We start from the raw sequence: 26,771 nt of genomic DNA on the forward strand, positions 1-26,771 counted from the left end.
AAAATAATACGTTGTTACATATATGTAGACAAAATTAATAAGTTGTTCGGGTTAAAAAAATTACCAGTTTAATATTCTTGGAACCCATGTTGGTACTATACGACGCCACATATAAATATCGTCTTTCCATGTAGGATTGGCCAATTCCATGGCAGCATTCATATTATTGGCAATATAATGTATATTATGGATATAATGCATGCTAGGATGATCACCCTTAAACCATGATGGTATAGGCATGGAGTCCATTATATAGATGCTTCTAGTGTCCATGTCAAGTACATATAAGGTGAAGTGACCAAAGAAAGAAAAGGGCAATAGAATCTACAAGTTAAAAAATTAGTTCAAGTAAGAGAAAAAACAAGATTACAAAAATGATGAAGAGTATAGCTTACTTGTTTGCAATCTGAAACATCGTACTCCATGTCAGGCCAACATTCTAATAATTTTGCCAACATGTTGATATCTGGCTTTGCATGAAGGCGAGGGTCTCGACCAAATTTAGTTATGGACTACTTTTTGTTAGTAAAATAATGATATAATGAACACACTTATATGAATAAAGACTAATTACTTGAATTTACACAGAACTGTAGATCCATGTAGTGGTATTTGTCTTCCAACAAGAACAAGGCATCATTGCATGTGATCATCCGAACAGCCATGTTAAAACAATCTGTATCCATCGGCTTATTTACATCCAATATATCTTTAAGTTTTTGAAAACTTAAAGAAATTGGATAAGGTTTAGTGCTCTGAATTCAATGTTTCCTATTAAATGAATATTTGTTTTTATAGTTAAAGCAAGAACATATGTGTTGAATATTTACCATACATATACTATATTAAATGAGAATTAACTTACTTTAAATATTTGGCGTTGTCTATCCCCATGATATATGTGCATAATACAAACATCAGTTCTTGCGTGTTTGTTGATGTTACTTTAGCAGGCAGAACATATGGAGATATATATGGTTCAATCTGATGGGATGTATTTGACGATTTAGATAACTCACATGGAGTATCGATTATTTGAACATCACTTGAACTCTCTCCATCTTCATCCACATTGTGGTCAAGATTTTGATGTCTTTTCTTTGTGTTTAATCTCGAGTCCCATAATATTGCAGGTAGCTTAAACCTAAACATTGTTATATCATCCTGCAAGTATATAAATTAGAACAAAAGAAACAATGTTCCTATAAATAAATATACGTCCTCTACCTGAGTTACGTTATCAGATAGGGAGGATCATGTCCAGTATTCCATATAGTTTATCATCCATAGCCCGCAAGATACCCTAATATGAAATTTAACAGATCATGTGAGTTTCTATGTATATATGAAAATAAATACAACCAATTTTGTAGAGTTGTGGTCACATGAATTTTACCCATCGGTTTGCATTTGTGTTGTGATCTTCTCTATAACTGGCCATGATGCAACATCAAGGTTCGACCACTTGCCTTGGTAAAGCTCTTTATGTTCTGCTGCAAGTTTAATCTGTCTTTCTAGACCTTTTAACTATGTGTATATATAAAACATATCAAGATTTATAGATAACAAATAATGTAATGATGAAATAATCATAATATAAAAGAAATGATTACTCACTGTAGTATAAAGGTCTCGGCGATCCGTTATTTGTTGTCCCATAGAATCGAGTACATGTACCTCACTTTTTTTTGCATTCAGAACTGCCAGGTACCAGTGAAAATTTTCTATATTCATTGGAATGAACACCTTCATAGAACATACATTAACATTAATTTGTAAGTATTGTGCTCCAATATATTACATATTACATATATTAAAAATGAGATGAGTTTTAGGTCAACCATGTCAGACTGTAAATAGTTGTCCACCCTTTTTTCAATTGTGTCTTCCTTACAATTTAAGAGCACCTTAGGGTCGCCATCACGCTTAAGCAGACTGGAAATGAATGTGTTCTCCAAGAAGACATTTCCACCTTCTCTATGAAGTAAATGCTCTTCATCCCTAATACAGTGTATATATGCACTGAGGGCCTGTACACCAAAAGAATACAATTAGCAGATCAAATATACATGCTAGCTTTAAATATGTATATCATACTGTATAATATGATAATTATAAATATATATACTTTATTACTGTATATAATATGGACATACAGATGTACTTACTTCGCCAGACAATTGGATGTCACCATGAAAAAGACATTCCATATCATTTCTATTTAACCATGCGCTATCGATTTTCACCACAACTTGTTTCCCCGGTAATGTTTTAATGTATTCAATAAGATGAACATCTTCTGGGTCGCACTTATAATCTATACAATGAAAAATATTATACTTAATAAGCAAATGATATATGCGAAAACCAATAAGATGCAATAAGGCAAGAACAAAAAATTACCTTCCGAGACAACTCGAGCTACATTCAATTTCTTTGGTTTTTTATGTTGTGATATTCTAATAAGTGTGTCCAAAGCATCTTGTTTGTTCTGCTCTACCATATCCGCATCAGAACTTATTTGACTTGATTCATTTGGAACATCCAAAGATGTCAGGTGTATCACATCTGTATGAGGAGTGAATGAAACATAAGTCTCTTGACAAAAGCATTTTTAGGAGTACTCATAAGACAATATTTACATTTAGGAGTGTAGATAAGAGAGCCTACCCGATTGTGGTCCAAGATCGGCTTCAGTTGACACTTTAACATGATTGAAAATACAGTCAATGCCTACTCCCACAACATCGTGTGATTGTTTTGCAGCATTACCAACATTGACCTTACTATCCTCGCTCTCTATAGCTATGGCGCATAAGAGAAAAATTAAGTGTCAAACAAATATTTATTATGTAGACCTTAGTTTTTTTGTAATTGATAATAGCACTTACCCAGTTCATGTTCATCAGTGTCATTAGTTGACAATTGTGCTGAACAACCACTTATAGCCACAACCTCATACGATGGTTCAGCAGTATTGCCAACATCGACATTTTCTTCCTCCACCACTATATCCATTGTGATTTGGTCTATACCCATCAGATTGAAAGTGTCAAACATAATTTTATTGACAAAAGTATTTTAAGTATATAAAGTACATCGTCAAATAGCACGAACTTTAGCTTAAGTTCTTCATTCATATAGATGTGACAAGTGAACTTGTATAAACTTACGGAGGAAAGGGACACAAGCCTGCCACCATCCTATTTTGATTAAGTATACCCGATGCCATTGATCTTATAGGATGTATATCATGGCATTATTGCAAAGATACAATATTGCTCCTTATAAAAATGCTAAAATAATATGAACAATATTCTAGTGGGTTCCAAAGCCTATTCCAAATTTCCAATCATCCCTCCAACCATAACAATACATATCCTATAGTGACCAGTTTATAAATCCAGAGAGTTTCACAGTTTCCTTTAGCAGGCAGCTGGTGTAAAGCGGCTTCTTTTCTGCGGTGTGGGCTGTCAAGTGCAAGGTCTTTTACTTTACCTGGCCTTTCTTCTCTTTCTATTGCTGATGTTTTATCAAATGTTAAAGTAAAAGTTGCTAAAGTTATTGTTTGAACTACAACTTTGAGATCTGTAGAAAAGTACCTTGGTTTGGAAAAGCTTTATGTGCTTGGAACAAACTGTGGTAATTTCCATTTCTCCACTCAAACCAGTCAATATTTACATTTTCTGTCATGGAAGATAATATTGTAGCTCTAACATACTGTAATTTTCTTAGTTGACAATGGTACTCGTGAAGGGCTTGATAAATTCTTGAAAGCGGCAAGCAGTGAGCAGGAAACTGTTATGCATTATGAATTTATGCAAGACTACAAGTTATGACATTGAAATAATTAGCTGCATACATTCTTTTCCCACATTTGTAGGTTCATGTATGGATAATCAATAGTACTCGTGAAGGGCTTGATAAATTCTTGAAAGCGGCAAGCAGTGAGCAGGAAACTATTATGCATTATGAATTTATGCAAGACTACAAGTTATGACATTGAAATAATTAGCTGCATACATTCTTTTTCCCACATTGGTAGGTTCATGTATGGATAATCAATAGTATAGGAATACAGTTTTCCATATCAATAGCTCAAGGAACAGTTTCAGGATCAACACAAGAACACATGACATTTACAGAATTGCCATGATTTTCCTTAGATTTTTTATGTATGATCACATTGTATAACTGAGAATATTTACAAGTGCATCTAAATCATTTACAGCTCCACGACCTCCTTATAAACAAGATTTGCATACTGAACATTGTTCTTCTATTTAAGTGAGATGTAGTTATCTATATATCTAGTTAAGTTGGGTCCAAAGACCCAAGACTATTTACTAAACAATACATGAAACATAATGAAAAGAGACCGATAACATCTATTCAATGCTCATCTGCTTTCTTTGTTGTATCAACCAAATGACCACTAAACAATAGGAAGCTAAAAAGGAGCCAAAATAGAGAAATAAAAGGCAAAACTACATCTTCACCTAAAAACCAAAATAATTAAGTGCATTTGCATTGCTAAAAGCTCTAGGATAATGGTTTTTGCATGAAGCACGACCCTTAGTGCATGGGCATTTAGGATTTAGCAACCCGCACGGTCCATGCATCATATGCTTGATAACCATCTTGTAAAGTTCAGGGTACTTCTTCTTGTCAGGGATCTCATCGGAGATAAGGAGATCATACTGATCAGGGCAAGTTAGCTTGTACTTTCTCTGCATGATGAGTAGGAAATGGACATGAGGCAAACCTCGCTTCTGGAACTCCACGACATAGACATAAGCCCGGATTTTTCCAAGAATATGATGCTTAGTCAATCTCTTCTTCAGTTCCTCTAGTTTTGCAAGGAACATGAGAACAACAAGGTCCGGACGATCCTGTGGTGACTGCATAGGGAGAAGCTCTCTGGTTATTTCATCCCAATTGGGGTTGCACGTCATAGTGAGGAATATGTCTGGCTTCCCAAACTTCCGCACAAGGGCCATAGCATCCATATACCGGCGTCTCATGTCACGAGGACCACCGATAAATGATGTAGACATCACGGTTCGCTTTCCAATTTTGTCTGCTCTGTTCTCGCCTTCATGCAAGCTATCTACCAAACCCTTATATAGATCCGCCCTTAATCTGTCTTGGTTTTTACGTATGAAATCCAAATGAGAGCTCTCAATCTTGATGTAGGTGTCAACCGCGAACTGTTGGAAAAGCCGCTTCCCATGAAGTATTGGATTGAATATACTTGGACAAATTTGGAATCTGTAGCAGTAATAGTCACGTACAGACACGCATAGATGGCTAGGTCGTTCTGCAACCGCAAGGTTTATTAATTAGTGTTGCTAAAAACATATTTAACAAAGGAGTATATAAGAATCACAAAGAAATAACTAACCTATATCATCATTGTTTGCATCACTTCTCCTATGTTGATCGCAGTACGAGTCTACTTCGTCCATGGAAACATTGGACTTAGGAATATTGGCATGCCATCCAAGTTCACCTTTAGGGAAGAACAATGGATATGATAGTGCATCATAACATCCATGATATGAACGGATGCCGTGGCTTGACCTATCCTTCCCATGTAGCATAACACTATTACTGAATTGACCTTGACGTTCACTCCCCTCAATCCAAATTGCAGCTACCTCCGAAGTAATGGGTGCATTATATAACTTCTGATTCAGCGTTTGGTCAAGGTTCAAGGCGTTGTGGTAGTCTTCAATGTTATCAACGTGCCCCATACTCCTAAGGTGCTCAGAGTATGGATTTCCCATAAGTATTTCAACCAATTGTTTAATAACTGCCTTGTCTTTCTCACATTGTTGTTGACGACATTTACAATATCTATGCTCGAGGCTAGGATCGTCATCGTAGAAGTAGAGTTCAAGGTTTTTATGTTCCGCCCCAGCTTCCCTACCAAACGACCTTACGTTGTGGTACATCATGCCATGTGCACAAAATGTGTAGATACCACAATCCATGTTTGTAGTCATACTGTCAAGGCAACAGTACAGAGAAGTGAACGAGAAATGGCCGTTAAAAAATCGAATGTTATCACGAAAGTGCCTCGCATCAGCATCAGCAGACTCCCAGAGCGGTGTCTCGAATGCGGCTAGATTAATCTGTCCATTACAACAACAAAATCCAGGTGGTTCATACTGAAACTTCTTCGCTTTGCAGTAATCGCAGTCAGCAACAGTGCTCAACAAATGTGTTTCTTCAGTTATGTTACTATACACCTTGTCGTACAAGTCAGGTACGTCAGGGTTGACAGTAAAGGCATCTTGGGTTTCATCAATCTCAATATCCTCACCTGATTCACCATCTAAATTTGTTTTGAAAGAACAAGGGATAAGACATACAACTTTAGAAACTTTTAAATCATATATCCTATATTAAAAACATTACGTAAGTACCTTGCCCAGCGAATAGGTATCCTTCTTCGTCATCATCATCTTCTTTAAAAAGTACAGTCTCATCAGCATCCTCTATAAAGAGCACACCTTAATCATATTAACCACTAAGAATAATTAGGGAAATAATGATGGAATGAGCCTGTAATTACCATTGGTGGTAATAGTCGAAGATGTCTCGTGCTGCTTCCCAACGTCTACTCCTTTAGTCATTTTGTCACTATTTGTGGCAGGGACTGTACACAGATGTCTTTGTCGTCTAGGAGACTTTGTCGGTTTCTTTGTCTCAACATCCTCAGTCACCGATGGAGTAGGAACAAATGGTGTTGGGATCAATTCAGGAATAACCATGTGCTCAGAGCTAAATAGAGACCCAGTAGGTGCTTGAGCATCTGTTGAACTCCACACAAGCTCCGGGGTAAAATTAGGGTTCTCAATGGCGATTGAGTCCTGACTTAACTTATCTTGTTGTCTTATTCTATAGTTTTCCCTTGCACTCTTTTGACATGGTTTCATATTACGCAACGTCCTTTGTTCCTTAGTTTGAGTTGCACATCGAGCTCTTTCTCGGATTCTCTTACGTTCCTTTGGATCTAACACTTTTGAATACTCATGGTGTACAACATTTTCTTTGTTGCGTGACGCACGACATTTCTTCAATTCATTTTTTGTTTCATCACTCATCGAGACGTATCGTGCTCTTTCCCTTTCCCGTTTATGTTGCCTTGCATCCGCACATCCTACTAAACCATTATAGGTTTTATTTTTTAAACCTTATTGAAATGTCAAATAAGGCATCTTATATTATTAGTAGATAGTAGATATACCTTCAACAGTGATGTTGGACAGTTCTTTTAATGGAGAACGAACATCATTAGTTTGGAGCGGGTCCATCTACGTATTTCAGGCAGCCACAAAACCTATATGAGAGGATGAATCACCTTATCATACTTCACCAAAGGATAAGATACACTCAATTTCTAATCTAATCAGATAACATTGATTCTTAGAGATAGGGAAAGTCCTAACGAGAAAATTGGTACGTTCAGTTAAATGGTAGACAATCAATGAGAATCAAAGTCAACATATAAGACTAACTCCAACACAGACCTCTAAAGGGTCCTATACCCTAAATTTAGAGGATGAGGTCATCCTCTTCTCCCTCCAGCAACGTCCTTTAAACGGTCTTCTAAATTTACAGGACAAATTAAAAATGTCTCTAATATAGGTATTTGTGTATAAAAGACATGCTTTAGAGAATGTTATTGAAGAGGAAAGAAATATAGAGAATGTAATCTTTTAGGATGTCTCCAACAAGGGAATGCTTAGGATGGTGGTACATGCTGTGTAGTTGCGTTATAATTACTTCTTTCATTGTAAGGAATATGGGTGTTTTACATCAACCCGAAATGTACTCCACATGCCATGGATATTCGTTTATGCACTGCTAAGGAAATCCTCCTCCATGAGGATTTTTTGTTCCTCCAGATGGAACTTAGTTTTTCAGGAGTGCACTTATTCATGTATCAAGACTAAATTCTGTTTATGTTACAAAAGGGACAGAGGAAGCAAATTCTCTTCCAAGGTTGAATGGTTCTGAACAGGATGCTTTGCAGTTGCTGAAGTCACTGCAGTTACAGCTTGATCTTCTAGCACAACAGCTTACCACTTTTGATGAGGTGCAGTCTGGTCAAGCAACCTTGAAGTCATGGGATGAACAATACAAGAAGTAAGATATTCTTGGAGACTTGGAGTTTGTTTACTTTTGTTATCCTTTTTAGCCTACTTTTTTTATATAAACCTTGAACATTTTTGCAGGCTTCGTATTAGCCTGAGGAATGCTAACTTAGAAGCAAAAAGACAACATTAGACAAGCTGCTGAAGAGGAGGTACGTGATTATGCCTGGACTTTGATGATATTGATCCAAGTGATGAGCTGTCTGAGTGGTACATGCTTCTAGGGCTCATTTGGATGGCTCCTGGCCGGAGCTGCCTGGCCCATGAATCCATCCCAGACGTCCAATTTTGGTCGCCTGGGGCTAGGATGGTTTCCTGGCCGGCGAGCTGCCTGGCAGGGTAGCAACCAAACAGGCCCCTAGAGTGTCACCAATCACCAATGCAATGTGAAAGATTAAGAATTCATGTTAAATTTTAAGGACCTATTCTTTATATGCAGTATGTCTTCTCAGAGGTTTTTTATGTACTCATTTAAGTTCAAAAGCACCATTGAAACTAATGCTGCTTTAATTTTTTGCAATTTCCCTGGCAAAATTAGCAAGAAAATGACCTGTAGGCACCCTACCACCTTTTTAGAGCATCGCAGGTGCCATTATGACTTGGCTATCGGTTTCTAATTGACTTTTCTCTAGAGGGCACTTCTTCTAGGCGGTGGTGAAGAGTCTACCATCCGTAGGCATAATCTCCAGTAAGTTGATTTCAATGAGGTCTTTTTCCCTTAAGACAATATATATGAGATATTTAAGGAGCTTTTATAATTTAATCAGTTACATGTGTATCCCATCCATCTGGTTTCATCAAATTCAGGTTACCTGAAATTTAAAAAGCAGATAATGTGGGCTGTCATTTGTAAATTCTAGTTTTCTATATTATACACTAAGAATTGTGGAATAACAAATAAGAGCTGTTGTGTTAACTCATTTCTGTATTTCATTAACTAAAAGGCCATCCTTTTGCATTCATGTTTAGATAAGTTCTCTTGTATCACAATAATAAATGAACCACCCTTTTACATTTGTAATTTAAGCAACATCTAGTTTTGTCATATAATGTGATTATTAAATGATTCAGGACAAAGGCTGGATTGACATCTGCTGCTGAAAGTATCACTGAGAGCCTCCGACGGTCTTGCCAGATGATGGTTCAGGTTTGCATGTCCACTTGTTCAATTGTTAGCTTGTATGCTGATGCTTAATGGCTTATTGCTCATAAACTAACTAATTGATATAAAATTATAAATGTTTACAGGAAGTGGAAAGAAGTGCTAGTACCTTGGCAACATTTGGTATTCATTTTCATTAAGCCATTAGTCTGTATATTATTTATAATTTTTATCATTCTAGAATGATTGAGTTTTGCCGGTTCCTAAAATCTGTCTTGTACAATATGCTTGATCTTAATTGTAATATACTCCATTCAAACTTATAAGACATCTTGGATTTTTTAATACACAACTTTTACTATACTTATATATACATAGTAAAAGCATTGTATCTAGGAAACTCAAAACACCTTGTAATTTAGAATGGAAGGGGTACTAATGTTCTTGTGATGTTTCACAGTGGATCAATAAAACTGCTTGGCTCTAGTCATGTACTTGTTATGTATATTTATATTTAATTTGTTGGAATAATTTTTTTACTATAGGATGTTCTTCTCTTATGGCTGAAAAATATAGCGCATTCATGCACTTCATGGTGTATGAAGTTTGAACCAGAACATTTGCTTATTTGCCTTCATTTTAAGGATCATCATAGTCAAATTGTACGGTGCAAACTAATTTATTAAATTATGTAGACGAATCAACAAGTGTTCTCCAGAAGTCTGAAGGTGAATATCAAGGACATCGCTCTTTGCTGATGCGTACCCGTGGTTTGCTCTCCACAATGCAACGACTAGATGTTTTTGATAGGTAGGTATTCTCACTCTTTTGTACAGATCTAAACTTGCTGCAGATCATTGTATAATGTGATCTGTGGTCGTGTATCCTACCTTCTTATTTTACACTCAAGCCATTTAACTAAAAGACATGCCGCTATGGACGCATTTTGCACAATGAGTACCTTCAAAATTGAACCACATCCCTGGCTCCTTTCATAGAAATTGTGGTAAGTGTTATATTGCTAGTACTACGATTGGGTTGATAACCTAGTGGTGAAGGCGGTGTTGTCCTTTTCACCGGTCAGGGGTTCGACCCCTGGTTCTGCACCCTTTAATATATTCCCTCTATGTGCCCCGCTCGCTCTTTGGGGATTAATGTCCAATGCGCCACCCTCCGGCTGGGCCGTAGCAGAGTGGACAGTTGTACTCGGACCGTTTGTGATGGGGGCTAGGGTTCAGGGTTTTTCTCAGCCAGGACTAGTGGTTTGGGTCCTTAATTGTCGGTGTTTCGACCCGGGGGGTCCCTGGACCGACGAGTAAATTGTCGCTGCGTGTCCCAGCCCAGATGGGTCGGTGCGAGATGGAACACAAGGGGGGAAAGGGAACCACGGCTCGTGTTATCCCGCACCCAGGCGGATGCGCTTGCAGTAGACGGTTACAAGCGTTCGCGAGAGAGGGAGAGAGCATGCTCGTCAGCCCGTCCTCCCGCGCGGCCACCTTCTCGTATGAGGGCCCTGGACCTTCCTTTTATAGATGTAAGGAGAGGGTCCAGGTGTACAATGGGGGGTGTAGCAATATGCTAACGTGTCCAGCAGAGAGGAGCCAGAGCCCTATGTACATGCCGACGTGGCTGTCGGAGAGGTGCTAGTGCCCTGTGCATGTGACGCCGTGGCCGTCGGAGGAGCGCTTGAGCCCTGTAGAAGCACAACTGTCGGGGATGACGGGACCTTGCTGACGTCTCCTTGCTTCCGTAGGGGGCTGTAAGGAAAATGGACCCCGGGCCATTTGGCTAATTGAGTTTTGGTGTTTGATGATTAACACAACCTGTGGACTAATATGTTTGCTAGTGTTTATAATTATAGTTCACAGGATGCAAAGAGAATTGGACCAAGGCAATGAGGATGCAACACCTCAAAAGAAGACATAAAAAGATGCATAGGAGACCAATACTCAAGAACAAAGAAGCCCGAAGAAATCAGCGAAGAAATCCAAGATAAGGGCTGTCAGCCAGCGCCTGGTGGCGCACCGGACATTGGTGTCCGGTGTGCACCGGACTGTCCGGTGAGGCACCGGACAGTCTGCGCAGAGAGGCCAAAGTCAGGCGCTCTCTGGCTGTAGCACCGGACTGTCCGGTGTGCACCGGACTGTCCGGTGTGCCAACGGGCAGACGGCAACGGTCGGATCCAACGGTCGACTGCTACATGCGCCAACGGTCGGCTGACGTGGCGTGCACCGGACATCTACTGTGCAGTGTCCGGTGGTGCACCGGACTGTCCGGTGCACCCGACGACAGAAAGCTGCTGCTTTCTGTCCAACGACTAGTTTGGGGTGTGGAGGCTATAAATACCACCCCAACCGGCCATTCTCAAGTGTGAGAGCCCAAGCAACATACCAAGACACATAGTGCATATTTCCAAGTGCTCAAACACCCAAGTGCTTAATAGAATCACTCGGTGATTAGCTTAGGTGCTTTGCGAAGTGCTTAGGTTAGTTAGACCGCTTTAGCGCTTGCTCTAGGTGAATCCTAGTTAGTTGAGTGAGTTTAGATAAACCTCACAACCCCTCGGCTCTTGCGTGAGTCGTTGTAATTGTACCGAGTGGGGTGAGAGTCTTGCGAGACCGTGACAACCGCGTTTGTGTCACGGCCGCCACCGTGTACCGGAGGGAACGAGGCCCGCAGCGTTTTGGCCGGAAGCTCGATAGTGGAGACGGCGGGGAGCGTCCGAGAGGAGCCGGAAGCGGAGCACCACTTGCGCGTGGAGAAGGCCCGCGGCTCTCTACGGAGTTACTCGACCGTGGTGCTTGGCCCTCGCGTGGGCTTCCCTTTTGCGTAGGGGCACCAACGAGGATTAGTCGGGACCTTGCGCGGTTCCGGATACCTCGGTAAAAATACCGGCGTCATCCACGAGAGTTTGCTTCTCTACTTAGCTCTTTACATTCCGCATTTATATTAAGCATTTAAGTTTCAATCTTGTAGTCATACTTATTTAGTGTAGATTGAAACTTAGCCTTTGCGGTAGAGATAGCAACACTTAGACAAAACCTAGTTTGTTCATTGTAGTTTTGATTATTTGCATAGGTTTTGCTCTAGGGATTTAATTGTGGCCTAGTTTAGTAAAAGTTTTAGAAGTCCTAATTCACCCCCCCTCTTAGGCGTCACCCGTTTCCTACAAGTGGTATCAAAGCCCGGTTTGGCTCATTTGAAACGCTTTAGCTTCACCGCTAAAAGAGCCGACGCTTTTTAGAGGAAGGGATGGATACCCATAGGCCACCACACTTTGACGGCACTAACTTTCCATATTATAGTGCTAGAATGGCTTGTTACCTAGAGGCCGTTGATCTAGGTGTTTGGAGAGTCACTCGTGACGGGATGAAACCCCTCAAGAATCCCGAGAAACCCACCACGAGTGAGGAAAAAGAAATTCATTTAAATACTAGAGCCAAAAATTGCTTGTATGAATCTCTTAGCATGGATATTTTCAATCAAGTATTTACCTTGAAAACTGCTAATGAGATTTGGCTAAAATTGCATGAGCTCCATGACGGCACATCCAATGTCCGTGAGCAAAAACATTGCCTAGTCTTAAATGAGTATAATTCTTTTGCTATGAAAGATGATGAGCTTGTTAGAGACATGTATTCTCGTTTGAATCTAATAATCAATGAGCTCAACTCTATTGGCATAAATAAGCTAGGTGATGCGGACATTGTGAGGAAGATTATCTCCCTGCTACCACAACAAAGATATGGGAGCATCATCACCATCCTTCATAACATGGAGGACTTGAGCAACATGACCCCGACCATCGTGATTGGGAAAATCGCGGCCTTTGAGATGTCACGAAAAATGAGTCGGGGAGAGGAGCCAACTTCCTCAAGGCCATATGCTTTTGCATGTGATGAAAGGAAGGGTAAAAAGAAGGCTCCCACTCCAAGTTCCTCAAGCGAAGAAGAGGAAGAAGAAGAAGAAAGTGATGATGAAGAAGATAATCAACCATGCACATCATCCTCCGAGGACGAAGAAACAATCCAACGCGTCGGAAAGGTAATGAGGATGATCCGCAAGATTAATCTAATGGGTGTGCCCCTGCAGGTCGAGGATCTTCTCTTTAACATTGACAGGAAAAAGCAAAGGAGGAGAGGATGCTTCGCATGTGGGGAGAAGGGCCACTTCAGGGACAACTGTCCAAATATGGCCAAACCCAAAAAGGAGAGGAGCAAAGGCAAGGCGCTAACAAGTGTTAGAACTTGGGACGATTCTTCAAGTGAAGATGAACCTCCAAGGACATGCAGCCACCGATCCTCGTCACGATCATCACGGTCATCACACAAATGCCTTATGGCAAGAGGTAACAAAAGCATTCCATCCTCTAGTGATGAAAGTAGTAGTGATGATGAAGGTGAGGGAAAGGCCTCTCTAGAAGAGCTTGCGGAAGCCGTAAGATTTTTTCAGGATGTTTGCACTAAGCAAAAAGCTCAACTTAAAACTTTGAAAAATAAGTTGGTTAGCTCTCAAAATGATTACAAAGGTTTGCTAGAAAAATTTGAAACTTTTGCAAACTTAAATAGTGAGCTATCAACTAAAATTGAGCTATTAGAATCTAGTGCTTCATCCACTACTACCGATGATAGCCTTATTAAAAAGAATGAAAAACTTAAGGCTGAGTTAGCTAGCTCCCAAGAAGCTATTGAAAATTTGCTAGAGAAAATGGAAATTCTTAGCATACACAATAATGAGCTAACTACTAAGCTAGAAAACATTGGTAGCACCCCAGCAGCATCTTTAGTTGAAATACCTGAAATAATTAAGAAAGATGTTTCTACTTCCTGCTTTGATTTAATTGATGATTCTAACCCCTGCAACCAAGTCGTTGTTGAGAATATTGTTGTAGAGACATGTTCGGATGAGGTTGCAAAGGAAAATGAACAATTAAAGCAAGAAGTGGCTCGCCTTGGGAAGGCCTTGTATGACAAGAAAGGCAAAGCCAAACAAATCCGACCTCCACAGGATAACACCACTGCGGGAGTGAACAAGCCTATGGAGGGAGAAACTGTGATTTGTAGGCTATGCCACATGGAAGGCCACAAGTCTTTCCAATGCAAGGCGATGACCGGGGATAAACAAAGGCAAAAGCTCAAGCAAAAGCCATCAAGCAAAATCTCCAACACCTACATCAAAAAGGTGAACAAAAAGGATGCTACACCATATTTGATCAAGAAGAAAAAGAATGGAAAGGTGATAGCAATCAAGGCCAACAAGCAAGCCAACAAAGGAAAAGGGGCCAAACGCATCTGGGTGCCAAAGGAGATAATTTCAACCATGAAAAGCACCAAGAAGGTTTGGATCCCGAAAGGGAAGTGAGTGGACCAAAGGTCTTCGGGAAATTTGGAGACTTGACAAAATTGGGGTGTATATCATGGGATACATCATATTGGATCAAGTTTATTGCCAAGTGGGTTAGTGAAAATTTTGGACCCAAATTTCCCACCCATGACTAAGGTAACTAGTTTTATTGCATTTCTCGTTTTTAGATATGCGTATCTATTTACCTTCTATCTAGTTTACCTTTCTTGCCTAGTATTACATTTGTTATGTACTTTTGTTTAAAATCATGCATACTAGGTAAATCATATGGTAGGATTGCTTGTTTTTAATTCATATACTTAAGCAAACCTACATGGCTTAAAATGTTTAGTTAAAGCACGGCACATAGCTTTTATATCACTCCATAGTAAATGATGCATCATTTGAAAATTTTGATTTCTACAAAGTGTATCATTTAACTTATATGTGCCAAAGTTTGGATTATGGATAATTTGCTCCTCTTGATATCAAATCAAAGTGCATGTCTCCTACAAGTATTCAAAACTTGTATGCACACCTTTAGGGGGAGGTTACTCTATAATCTAACACTTTGAGACTAACACCTTTTCAAGTCTATTTCATGTGATAGTCTCATTGTAAGGAAAATGAAGTCCCCGGAAAAAGACAACAATCTTCCACTGCAAAATCTCCAAGAACTCTCATGTCTCTCAAGCTCGCCATTGATCTTCAATTGGTATCTTTTGAGACTACAATTAGTATCATTTACATGTCTTCTCCAATATTTGATTAGACTATATTTCATATCATATGCTTCCATGTTGCTATAAATGCATAAGTAGTTAACTCATATTCTGTTACCTATGTATAAGGGAAGTTAGTCTTTTCAAATCATGTCTTGCACCTCTAATTTTTCACATGCTTTTTCCTAAGTAGAGGATCTCTGTCAAGGGGAGTATTTCTTCATCTCTAAAGGGGGAGAAAAACTCTTTCTAAAGGAGAATACTCATTTAGGGGGAGTAATCTTTTGAGGACTCCTCCAAGTGGTATCATTCATAGCTTAATTTAACATCCTTCTAGTGATATCATTTGATACAATTCTTGATGAGGGCAAGCTTTTATTTACTTCCTACATGCTTTTAATGTCTTCCTTTTCGGTGGTTGATGCCAAAGGGGGAGAAGTTTAGGGACCAAAGCAATGAAAACTATATCAAACACCAAACACCACCAATTTAAAATTTTTACAAATGGCTTTTCAAGTGGTTTTGGTTATTTGGTCCAAAAATAGGAAGTAAGTGAATTATGGAGTTAGGGGGAGGCTTAAGTCCATAATTTCATATTGTGGGGACAATCATGCATCTTAGCAAGTAGATTGCATATTTTCATTCAAATACTTGTATTATTTGCTTGCTTTGGTTGTGTTGTCATCAATCACCAAAAAGGGGGAGATTGTAAGGAAAATGGACCCCGAGCCATTTGGCTAATTGAGTTTTGGTGTTTGATGATTAACACAACCTGTGGACTAATATGTTTGCTAGTGTTTATAATTATAGTTCACAGGATGCAAAGAGAGTTGGACCAAGGCAATGAGGATGCAACACCTCAAAAGAAGACATAAAAAGATGCATAGGAGTCCAATACTCAAGAACAAAGAAGCCCGAAGAAATCAGCGAAGAAATCCAAGATAAGGGTTGTCAGCCAGCGCCTGGTGGCGCACCGGACATTGGTGTCCGGTGTGCACCGGACTGTCCGGTGAGGCACCGGACAGTCTGCGCAGAGAGGCCAAAGTCAGGCGCTCTCTGGCTGTAGCACCGGACTGTCCGGTGTGCACCGGACTGTCCGGTGTGCCAACGGGCAGACGGCAACGGTCGGATCCAACGGTCGACTGCTACAGGCGCCAACGGTCGGCTGACGTGGCGTGCACCGGACATCTACTGTGTAGTGTCCGGTGGTGCACCGGACTGTCCGGTGCACCCGACGACAGAAAGCTGATGCTTTCTGTCCAATGGCTAGTTTGGGGTGTGGAGGCTATAAATACCACCCCAACCGGCCATTCTCAAGTGTGAGAGCCCAAGCAACATACCAAGACACATAGTGCATATTTCCAAGTGCTCAAACACCCAAGTGCTTAATAGAATCACTCGGTGATTAGCGTAGGTGCTTTGCGAAGTGCTTAGGTTAGTTAGACCGCTTTAGCGCTTGCTCTAGGTGAATCCTAGTTAGTTGAGTGAGTTTAGATAAACCTCACAACCCCTCGGCTCTTGCGTGAGTCGTTGTAATTGTACCGAGTTGTAATACCCAAAATCTTAGAAATAAAATAGAATCCTTGATTATATGATTTTGTGACTATATTTTTGCATATCAACAATGTGGGTCCAGTTAAGGCAAATAATAATTATCTAAATATATAAATTGTGCATTGTTGGGGACTTGTTCTCAAATGCTAAGAATTAAGAACAAGGCAACACAAGAAATGTTAGGTGTTAAGGTCCTTCGTCCTCCATAACAATATATCCCTTCGGGATATAAAGCATCTCGGACGAAGGTTACGAAGGACATACCTTCGTAAGCATAACAACGAAGAATGAAGCATTTGCATAAATCATGGAATATGAAATAAACATTTGAATATTGTCATAGAATTATCTCTACTTGTATTAATGAATATAAATGACTTCGAATTACAAATGTACCTTCGGTCCTGCGGAAGGCAAAAGTACAAGCGTGATGCGAAAGCAAATGACAGGTTCACGTGAATAGTACAGAGGTACTGTTCATCTATTTATAGGCACAGGTCGCAGCCTGTGACAAATTACAATTATGCCCCTTGCGAAAGTTTATAGCATTGACTCAGACCTATATGTGTAAAAAGGTCATTCTATCTCTATGTCGGTTCAAAACGCCGAAGCTCCATGAAAAGGGACCTTCGGCCATCTCTTGGAGACGACTTCAGCCGAAGCTGCTTCTTCGTGTGAGACCTTCGGCGCACCGAAGCACGACCCCAACAGTAGCCCCTTTCGCGGTGCTAGATCGTTCTTCGTAACGAGCTTGACCCGTGAAAAAAGCCTCTTCAGCTTCGGGAAGCCGAAGGTCCAAAAAACACCTTCCCTGAGCTCGTTGCGGAGAAGCGATCCGACTTCCGAGCGCGTGTCGGTCCCACCTTGCAGAGTTACTGTTTGATCCTTGCGGTCCACTGCGCAGCGGGTACAAGTTACTGCGCGCCTGGTGTAACAATTCCGCCGCTTCGCCTTCTTACCTGCAGCACTATATAAACTGACAAGTAGTTGTGAAGTTACCACAGCATTCATTGCTATTTGCACTGTTTTGCTGCCAAAATTTTTAACCATCGCCGAAGCTTGTTTGTCAGAATTGAACGAAGCTCCATCTTGAAACCTGCTTCGGAGAAAAAAGTTTTAAAGTTTCACAAGTTCATAGCTAAATGGCCAGAATCCGTTCTACTGCTAGGATTGAACGCGAGGGGGAGGAAACTGAAGCTTCGGAGACCGTCCCTATCTCCGAAGCCATGCAACGGTCCGGGCTAGTGATTTCGGAAAAGATTCCTATTGATGATGCAGAACAAGCAATCGCTGAAGCAGAAGGAGAAGAAGCTGAGGAAACAAACTCCGAAGATGATTATCACCTTGCCACACCAAGCAAACCCAGCCATTTGGACTTCGGGAAATCTACTGTTTCGAAGGCTGACTTGTCCAAGATGGTAAAGTCAGGCTATTTTACTGAAAATCAAAAGAAGCTACTACGCTTCGGAGGAGAAGAGACTACCCCAAAGCCGGAGAAAGATGAAATTGTTATTTTTAAAAGCTTCTTAAAGGCTGGGTTGAGATTCCCCCTTCACGGGATTATTGCAGAGATATTGAATAATTTTGGAATCTATTTTCACCAGCTAACCCCTAACGCTATCGTTAGGCTTAATGTTTATATTTGGGCACTCCGAAGCCAGGCGGTGGAACCGTTTGCGGACAGCTTTTGCCGAGTTCATGAACTGCACTATCAGACAAAGGCTAGAAAGGATGGATTACATGACAACTTTGGTTGCTATAATTTTGCTTATCGGAAAACTACAAAGTGTCCTGTGATTAGCTACCGAAGCAAATGGGCAGCAGGGTGGAAATCGGAATGGTTCTATGTTAAGGTTGATGATGATAAAGAGAAGCTTGTGCAAAGCCCACTGGAACTGACCTTCGGAGAAACCCGCCCCCAGTGCCACATGTTACCAGAGGGTCCAACTCAAAAAGCAATGTATGAATTCAAAATAATTGCAGAAAATATCGGTACAAGGGACCTGGTCCAGGAATTCTTGGCTTTCAAAGTTTTCCCTAGTGTAAAAGAGTGGGAAATGCCGAAGCTGGAGGGGGAAAAGAAAAAGGGTGAACTTGTACGCTTGCCTTACTACTTCAAATTCAAGAAGTACTTTAAGAAACCCTGCAAAGAGTGGTTGGACACAGTTGAGACAATGTGCAATGAAATCTTGGGGAATTACTCCAAAAAGGAGGATCAATTAATGACAGCAGCCTTCGGCACCCGACCGAAGCGAAGGCTGAACCGAGTATTCGATGCCCTGGGCTTCGAGTATCCAGACTATGAGCAGTTGAATAAGGGTGCCGAAGGCCACAAAAGAAAAAGAGTGGCTGAAATTCTGACGAAGGATGAAGAGCAACCAGCAGCAGAGAAGAAAATTCCGAAGAAAAGGAAAATATCAACTCCGAAACGGAAAATATCCGAAGAAGAGAGAACCCCCACACCGCCTTCTACTAGCGACATAGAAGAAATTTTAAAGGTAATGACTGAACCCATGCCTACGAAGCTAAGTCCACTAGGGCTCCAACTGACGAAGCTTTTTCGAAAGGTGGACGAGCCGGATCAGACGAAGACAAGCAAACCCAAGCGGCAAAGAATCATTGCGGTAACTGAAGTTATCGATAAGACGCCGCCAAGGGCGTCAATCCAAAAAACGGCAGCTGCCGAAGGTGCAGCAATCGTTGAAGGCGTAGCTTCGGAGGTCGCGGCTACCGAAGCCGCTACAGCCGAAGATACAAACTTAGAAACCACGATTAAGAATATCAACAAGATTTTGGAAGACATGGCCGCGGAAGAAACTGGTGCTACTACTGAAAAAACCATGGCCACAGTGCCTGAAAAAGGAAAAGAAATAGCCAAAGACCCTTCGGACGACGAAGCATACACTTTCTAGAACTTAGTTGGGCAAAAACTGACGAAGGAGGAAATAGAAGAACTTAAAGACTACGCCAAGTCTTGCGGGTACAAGTCAGGTGCCCTCCTATTTGGGGGTGTAGATGATGAACAACTGGGCTGCATCCGGGACTCAGCTGGGGCTAAGGTCATCGGTACTTTATCAAAGAGTATCGGTTTTCCGAAGCTGGAGTCAGACATCAGCCGCTACCGACGACAACATGTCGTTGGTAGTTTATTTTACTCCAACTTCAAGGTAAATGACTTGTCCCCTAACTTTTATTGCTCCTAACAAAAACATGTCTGATGAAGGTTGTGTTTGTGTAGAGTATGCTATTGAGCAAGGCCTTGCAAATGCAGCAGGATCTTGAAGATAAAAAGCATGAAGTTATAATTGAAAATTTGGAAAACAAAATAAAGGAACAATCAGATGCTTTTGAGAAAAAGAACTTCGAACTCCAGGCAGCCGAAGGTTTACTGGCGGAAGCTGAAGCAAAAATATTAGAACTGAACACGAAGCTTCTCCGCCAGTCTGAGCAGTTCGAACAAGAAAAACAAGATCTCAATGCAAAACTTGAAGCCGAAGCTCAGCAAAATTCGGATTTGAGAAAACTACTGACAAATCTTCAAGAAAAATGCCTAGAATTTAGCAACAAGTGCATTCAGCGACTAAGAAAGATTTTTCATTCGGTTGGAGCTAGCAGCGAAAAATTTACCCCCTCAGCTGAAGACCTACCGCAAACCTTCGAACACATTGAGGGGGAAATTGACGAGCTCAACGAAGTCATAGCTGGGCATGGTGATTTCTGTGCCTGGGTAGCTTCTCGAGGGACTGCTGCAGCCTTCATGAAGGCTGGCTGTGAACATGGAAAAGTTGTTAACAGGCCCAACTTCGCCTTATCTCCATCAATCCTGGATGATATGCCTGACCTTGCCCGAAGTATCTCCAACAGATTTATAAAAATGATATGGACAAAAGGCGGGCGGGAGAAGGCTGGAGATGAAGCACGAAGCCATCTTGAACCAGTAAGAGATAATACTTCGTACTTACCTTTTTCTTTGCACTTGATTTTCACTCACGATTCCTTGATTTATGTAGGTTGACGAAGGTGAAGATGATGCCTAAGTTATGTCGCCGAAACTGTCGCCGAAGCTGTCGCCGAAGCTGAAGCTTAATGAAGATCAGTAGAAATGTACTATAGGAAAAAACTCAGGATACTTTTTGTAACAAATTTTGTAAATACAATTGAACTGTTCTCAAGGAACTTTGTACATACCTTGTAATATATCCTTACCCTTCGATTGAGTCGCTTTGATGTGGACGAAATCAGTATTTTGAGCCGAAGGCGAAAAAACACCTTCCCTTCTTTTCGTACACAACGAAGCCTAAACGATCGCTTCCTCTTTTTGCCAAAGCTTTTCTTTCTGCCGAAGCTTTTACATAGCAAGACATAAAAGACTACTTCTTCTTTCTGCCGAAGCTTTTACATAGCAAGACATAAAAGACTACTTCTTCTTTCTGCCGAAGCTTTTACATAGCAAGACATAAAAGACTACTTCTTCTTTCTGCCGAAGCTTTTACATAGCAAGACATAAAAGACTGCTTCTTCTTTCTGCCGAAGCTTTTACATAGCAAGACATAAAAGACTACTTCTTCGAAACCTTTCTTTTGCATAACAAGCCATTTATCCGAAACTTTTTTCTCTGTGCCGAAGCAATCATTTAAGAACACAAATGCTATGAATGAATGCTTATGCATGCAAATGCCATGATGCAATGTGCAAATGAATGTCCGAAGCGTATGTCCGAAGCCACACTCATCCATCATTTTCTTAGGAGCAAACACACGTCAGCTCTGCATTCCCTTAGGAACGACTTTGGAGCATCTTTGCCTTTTACTTAGGCAGTATCAGCGTTGACTTTTCGCTGTAAGCTCTGCATCCCCCTAGGGACGTCTTTGGAGCTTCTTCGTCCTTTACTTAGACGGTATAAGCTCTGCATTCCCTTAGGAACGACTTTGGAGCTTCTTCGCCTTTTACTTTCGGCGGAATCAGCGTTGACTTTTCGCTGTGAGCTCTGCATCCCCTTAGGGACGTCTTTGGAGCTTCTTCTCTTTTTTAGTTTCGGCACTCGATGGTGCACTCTCAGCTTTTACATGTACATCTTTGGGGGATTTTGCTCTTATAAAACTAAAAAGGAAATTACATACGATGGCCCCATTAAAAACCTTTCTCCCCCTTTAGAAAGGAAAAGGGTGCCATGAAAAAGAAAAGTCAAAATTACATCGAGTTATACATAAAACCGCCGAAGCTCATCCGCATTCCAAGATCTTGGAATTTCATTGCCGTCCATGTCCTTCAGTCTGTACGAACCAGGCCTTGACGAAGATGCTACTAAGAAAGGCCCTTCCCATTTCAGTTGCAATTTGCCCACTGTATCTGGATTGGCCACTCTCCGAAGCACCAAGTGTCCTGGCTCAATATTTTTTAGCCGGACCTTTCTATCTCGCCATTTAACTGTTTCAGCCTGGTACTTATTGATATTCTCCACGGCCTGAAGCCTGATCCCTTCTAAGGCATCTTTTTCCACGAGACAAGCATCTTCGGGACTTGATTCTGCCGAAGCTACCACTCTTATTGATCCAGCTTTGGCTTCTTCCGGGGTTATTGCTTCGTCACCAAATAACAACTTAAATGGGGTAAAGCCTGTAGATCTTGATGTTGTTGTGTTATGGCTCCATACCACTTTGGTAAGCTGATCTGGCCACTTTCCCCTTGGTTGATTGAAGATTAGCTTCATTATTCCTGTCATTATGATGCCGTTGGCCCTTTCAACAAGCCCATTCGACTCCGGGTGCCTGACTGACGCAAAGTGGATCTTCGTGCCAATTTGATCACAAAAATTTCTGAATTCTTCGGAGTCAAATTGTGTTCCATTATCTACAGTTATAGCCTTCGGCACTCCGAAGCGACAGACAATATTCTGCCAGAAAAATTTTTGGACAGTGGCCGAAGTTATTGTAGCTAATGGCTTCGCCTCAATCCACTTGGAAAAATATTCCACAGCAACTACAACATATTTCAGATTGCCTTGAGCCGGTGGTAATGGGCCCAGCAAATCGAGGCCCCACCTTTGCAATGGCCAGATGGGTTGTATTAGCTGTGTCAAAGACGAAGGTTGTTTTTGATCTCTTGCACATTTCTGACAACCTTCGCACTTTTGAACTAACTCAGCTGCATCCGAAGCTGCCTTCGGCCAATAAAAACCTTGTCGGAACACTTTTCCAAGTAACGGCCTGGATCCGATGTGGGATCCACAAAGGCCTGCATGTATCTCCTTCATCAACTCTATACCTTCGGCTCTAGACAAGCACTTGAGCAGCGGGGCACAAACTCCATGCTTGTATAACTCCCCTTCTATAATGATATACGGACGAGCTCTTGCCTCTATTCTTTTATTATAAGCTTCGTCATCTGATAGGAAGTTGCCCTGAAGGTAAGAAATTATTTCAGTTCTCCAATCTTCACTGTACACGGGAGAGATAGTAAGAACTGCTCTTTCAAGTAACTCCACTGAAGGTGCCTTTATTGTTTCGAAGAATACATCCGAAGGTAGCGGCAGCCCCTGTGCTGCAGACCTGGCTAACAAATCAGCATGTTCATTTTGCCCTCGAGGGATATTCTTAACAGAAAATCCTTCGAAGGAAGCTTCGATCCTTCGGACTGTGTCTAAGTATTTTTCAAGCTTCGGGTCTTTAGCCTTGCAACTTTTGTCAATATGACCCGAAACAATCTGAGAATCAGTTTTAAGGATCGCCCTCCTGATCCCCATCGCCTTTAGTTTCCGAAGGCCCAGGAGCAAGGCTTCGTACTCAGCAATATTATTTGTGCAGCTGAAGTCCAGTCTTGCTGCATAGCAAGTTTTAACCTTGGTCGGTGAAACCAAAACAGCAGCTGCTCCTGCTCCGAAGGTTCCCCAGGAGCCATCACAAAACACTGTCCATGCTTCGGCATCTTTATTTGCTTCTTCGCCCTGAGCCCCTGGCGTCCAGTCGGCAATAAAATCCGCCAATGCTTGAGACTGAATCGAGGATCTGTGCACATAATCAATGTAAAATTCATTAAGCTCCGCAGCCCATTTTCCAATTCGGCCAGTAGCTTCTTTATTTCTCATGATATCTTTCAACGGCTGCGAAGAAGGAACAATAATATTATATGCCTGAAAATAATGCCGAAGCTTCCTGGATGCCATTAGAACGGCATACAACACCTTCTCCAGTTCTGTATAATTTTTCTTTGAGACACTAAGGACCTCAGATACAAAATATACTGGGACCTGCTTCTTGATTTGTCCATCAAACTTCTCCTGCACAAGTGCCGCACTTACTGCTGAGTGCGAAGCTGCCACATACAACAATAGAGGAGCCCCTGGCATTGGTGGAGTTAATGTTGTTAGATCTATCAGGTATTGCTTGAGTTCTTCGAAAGCTTTTTGTTGAGCTGGGCCCCATTGAAAGACTTCAGCTGATTTTAGCACCTCGAAGAAGGGTAGATTTCTTTCCGCTGATCTGGATATAAATCTGTTAAGAGAAGCCAGTCTTCCTGTCAATCTTTGGGCCCCCTTTCTTGTGGTTGGTGGCTCCATTCGAAGTATAGCTTCAATTTTATTTGGGTTAGCTTCAATTCCCTTTGTTGAAACCAAGCATCCAAGGAACTTACCCTTCTTCACTCCGAAGACACATTTTTCTGGATTCAGCTTCAGACCAGCTTGTCTGAAGCTGGCGAAGGTCTCCTGCAGATCAGCAATATGGTCTTCTTGCTTCGTGCTTTTTACAATAATGTCATCAACATAGGTCAACACATTTCTGCCTATCTGAGATTGGAGAACCTTCGCAGTCATCCTGCTGAAACTCCCTCCAGCATTCTTAAGCCCCTCAGGCATCCGAAGATAGCAATATGTACCACTTGGGGTTATGAAACTAGTCTTCGGCTCATCCTCCTTTTTCATCCAGATTTGATGATAGCCTGAGTAACAATCCAGAAGACTCATGAGTTCCGAAGAAGCTGCTGCATCAACTAAAGAGTCTATCCGTGGCAGCGGGAACTCATCCTTCGGACAAGCCTTGTTGAGATCTGTGAAATCAATACACATTCTCCACTTTCCATTGGCCTTCTTCACCATAACAGTGTTAGCTAGCCATTCTGGATACTTCACTTCTCTGATAACTCCTGCACTTAGGAGTCTTTTTACTTCGTTGCGAGCCCCTTCGGCCTTGTCATCAGACATTTTCCGAAGCCTCTGCTTGCGGGGTCTGAAGGATGGGTCAACATTGAGCGAATGTTCAATAACATCCCGATTCACTCCACAAAGATCATTGGCTGACCATGCAAAAACATCTTTATTGTTGAATAAAAACCTTATCAAGGTTTTCTCTTGATCTTCAGATAATTGCGAGCCCAATAGCACCTTCTGCTCTGCTATATCCTCACACAGCAGCATGGGCTTCGGCTGATCAGCCGAAGCTGCTTTTTCCCTCCTGAACTTATACTGTTCACAAGCTTCAACTCCATCTATATTATGGATTGCCTTGGAATCAGTCCAGCTTCCTTCGGCCCTTCTGGCAGCTTCCTGACTCCCATGAATAGCAATAGGCCCTTGGTCCGAAGGTATCTTCATGCAGAGATAAGCTGGGTGAAGAATTGCTTCAAAAGCATTTAGGGTACCACGACCAATGATGGCGTTGTAGGGGTATTCCATGTCAACAATATCAAACACAATTTGCTCAGTCCTTGTGTTATTAACAAATCCGAAGGTTACCGGCATGGTAATCTTCCCGAGTGCCACAATCTGCCGCCCTCCGAAGCCACAAAGAGGGTGCGTAGCATCATGAATCTTGTCTTCAGGCTCCTGCATCTGTCTGAAGGCTTTGGCAAATATAATGTCAGCTGCACTGCCTGTGTCAACTAGGACATTGTGAACCAGAAACCCTTTGATCACACAAGAAATGACCATAGCATCATTGTGAGGATAGTCCTTGAGCTGAAGATCTTCCTGAGAGAAGGTAATTGGAATGTGAGACCATTTTGACTTAATAAAGGGTCCCTGCACTCCAACATGCTGCACCCTTCTCTGAGCCTCCTTCTTCTGCTTTTTGTTAGCTGGCTCTGAGCAAGAACCGCCTGTTATCGGGAGCACCAGCTTCGAAGCCGAAGCAGCTCCAGCTTGAGTGTTGAACGAAGCCATCAGCTCAGAAAGGTGGAAGTGAGTTGACCGGAGGTGGGCGCCAATGTTGGGGACTTGTTCTCAAATGCTAAGAATTAAGAACAAGGCAACACAAGAAATGTTAGGTGTTAAGGTCCTTCGTCCTCCATAACAATATATCCCTTCGGGATATAAAGCATCTCGGACGAAGGTTACGAAGGACATACCTTCGTAAGCATAACAACGAAGAATGAAGCATTTGCATAAATCATGGAATATGAAATAAACATTTGAATATTGTCATAGAATTATCTCTACTTGTATTAATGAATATAAATGACTTCGAATTACAAATGTACCTTCGGTCCTGCGGAAGGCAAAAGTACAAGCGTGATGCGAAAGCAAATGACAGGTTCACGTGAATAGTACAGAGGTACTGTTCATCTATTTATAGGCACAGGTCGCAGCCTGTGACAAATTACAATTATGCCCCTTGCGAAAGTTTATAGCATTGACTCAGACCTATATGTGTAAAAAGGTCATTCTATCTCTATGTCGGTTCAAAACGCCGAAGCTCCATGAAAAGGGACCTTCGGCCATCTCTTGGAGACGACTTCAGCCGAAGCTGCTTCTTCGTGTGAGACCTTCGGCGCACCGAAGCACGACCCCAACATGCATCATGCTGGGTCTTTAAATGTGCACTTGACTTAGATTTAAACTTCAAAATGCAGTTCGAATTTAGAATTAAATTTTAGTAAAGAAATTAAAAATAG

General features: G+C 41.4%; 1 pseudogene; it reads left to right on the plus strand.

The window, feature by feature from the left end:
* The first annotated feature begins 7,853 nt into the window (after positions 1-7,853).
* LOC103640249 (uncharacterized) lies at positions 7,854-10,244 on the plus strand (annotated as a pseudogene).
* The last annotated feature ends 16,527 nt before the right edge of the window (positions 10,245-26,771 follow it).

This window comes from Zea mays, chromosome 9 (assembly GCF_902167145.1).
Source record: "Zea mays cultivar B73 chromosome 9, Zm-B73-REFERENCE-NAM-5.0, whole genome shotgun sequence".
Classification (NCBI taxonomy): Eukaryota; Viridiplantae; Streptophyta; class Magnoliopsida; order Poales; family Poaceae; genus Zea; species Zea mays.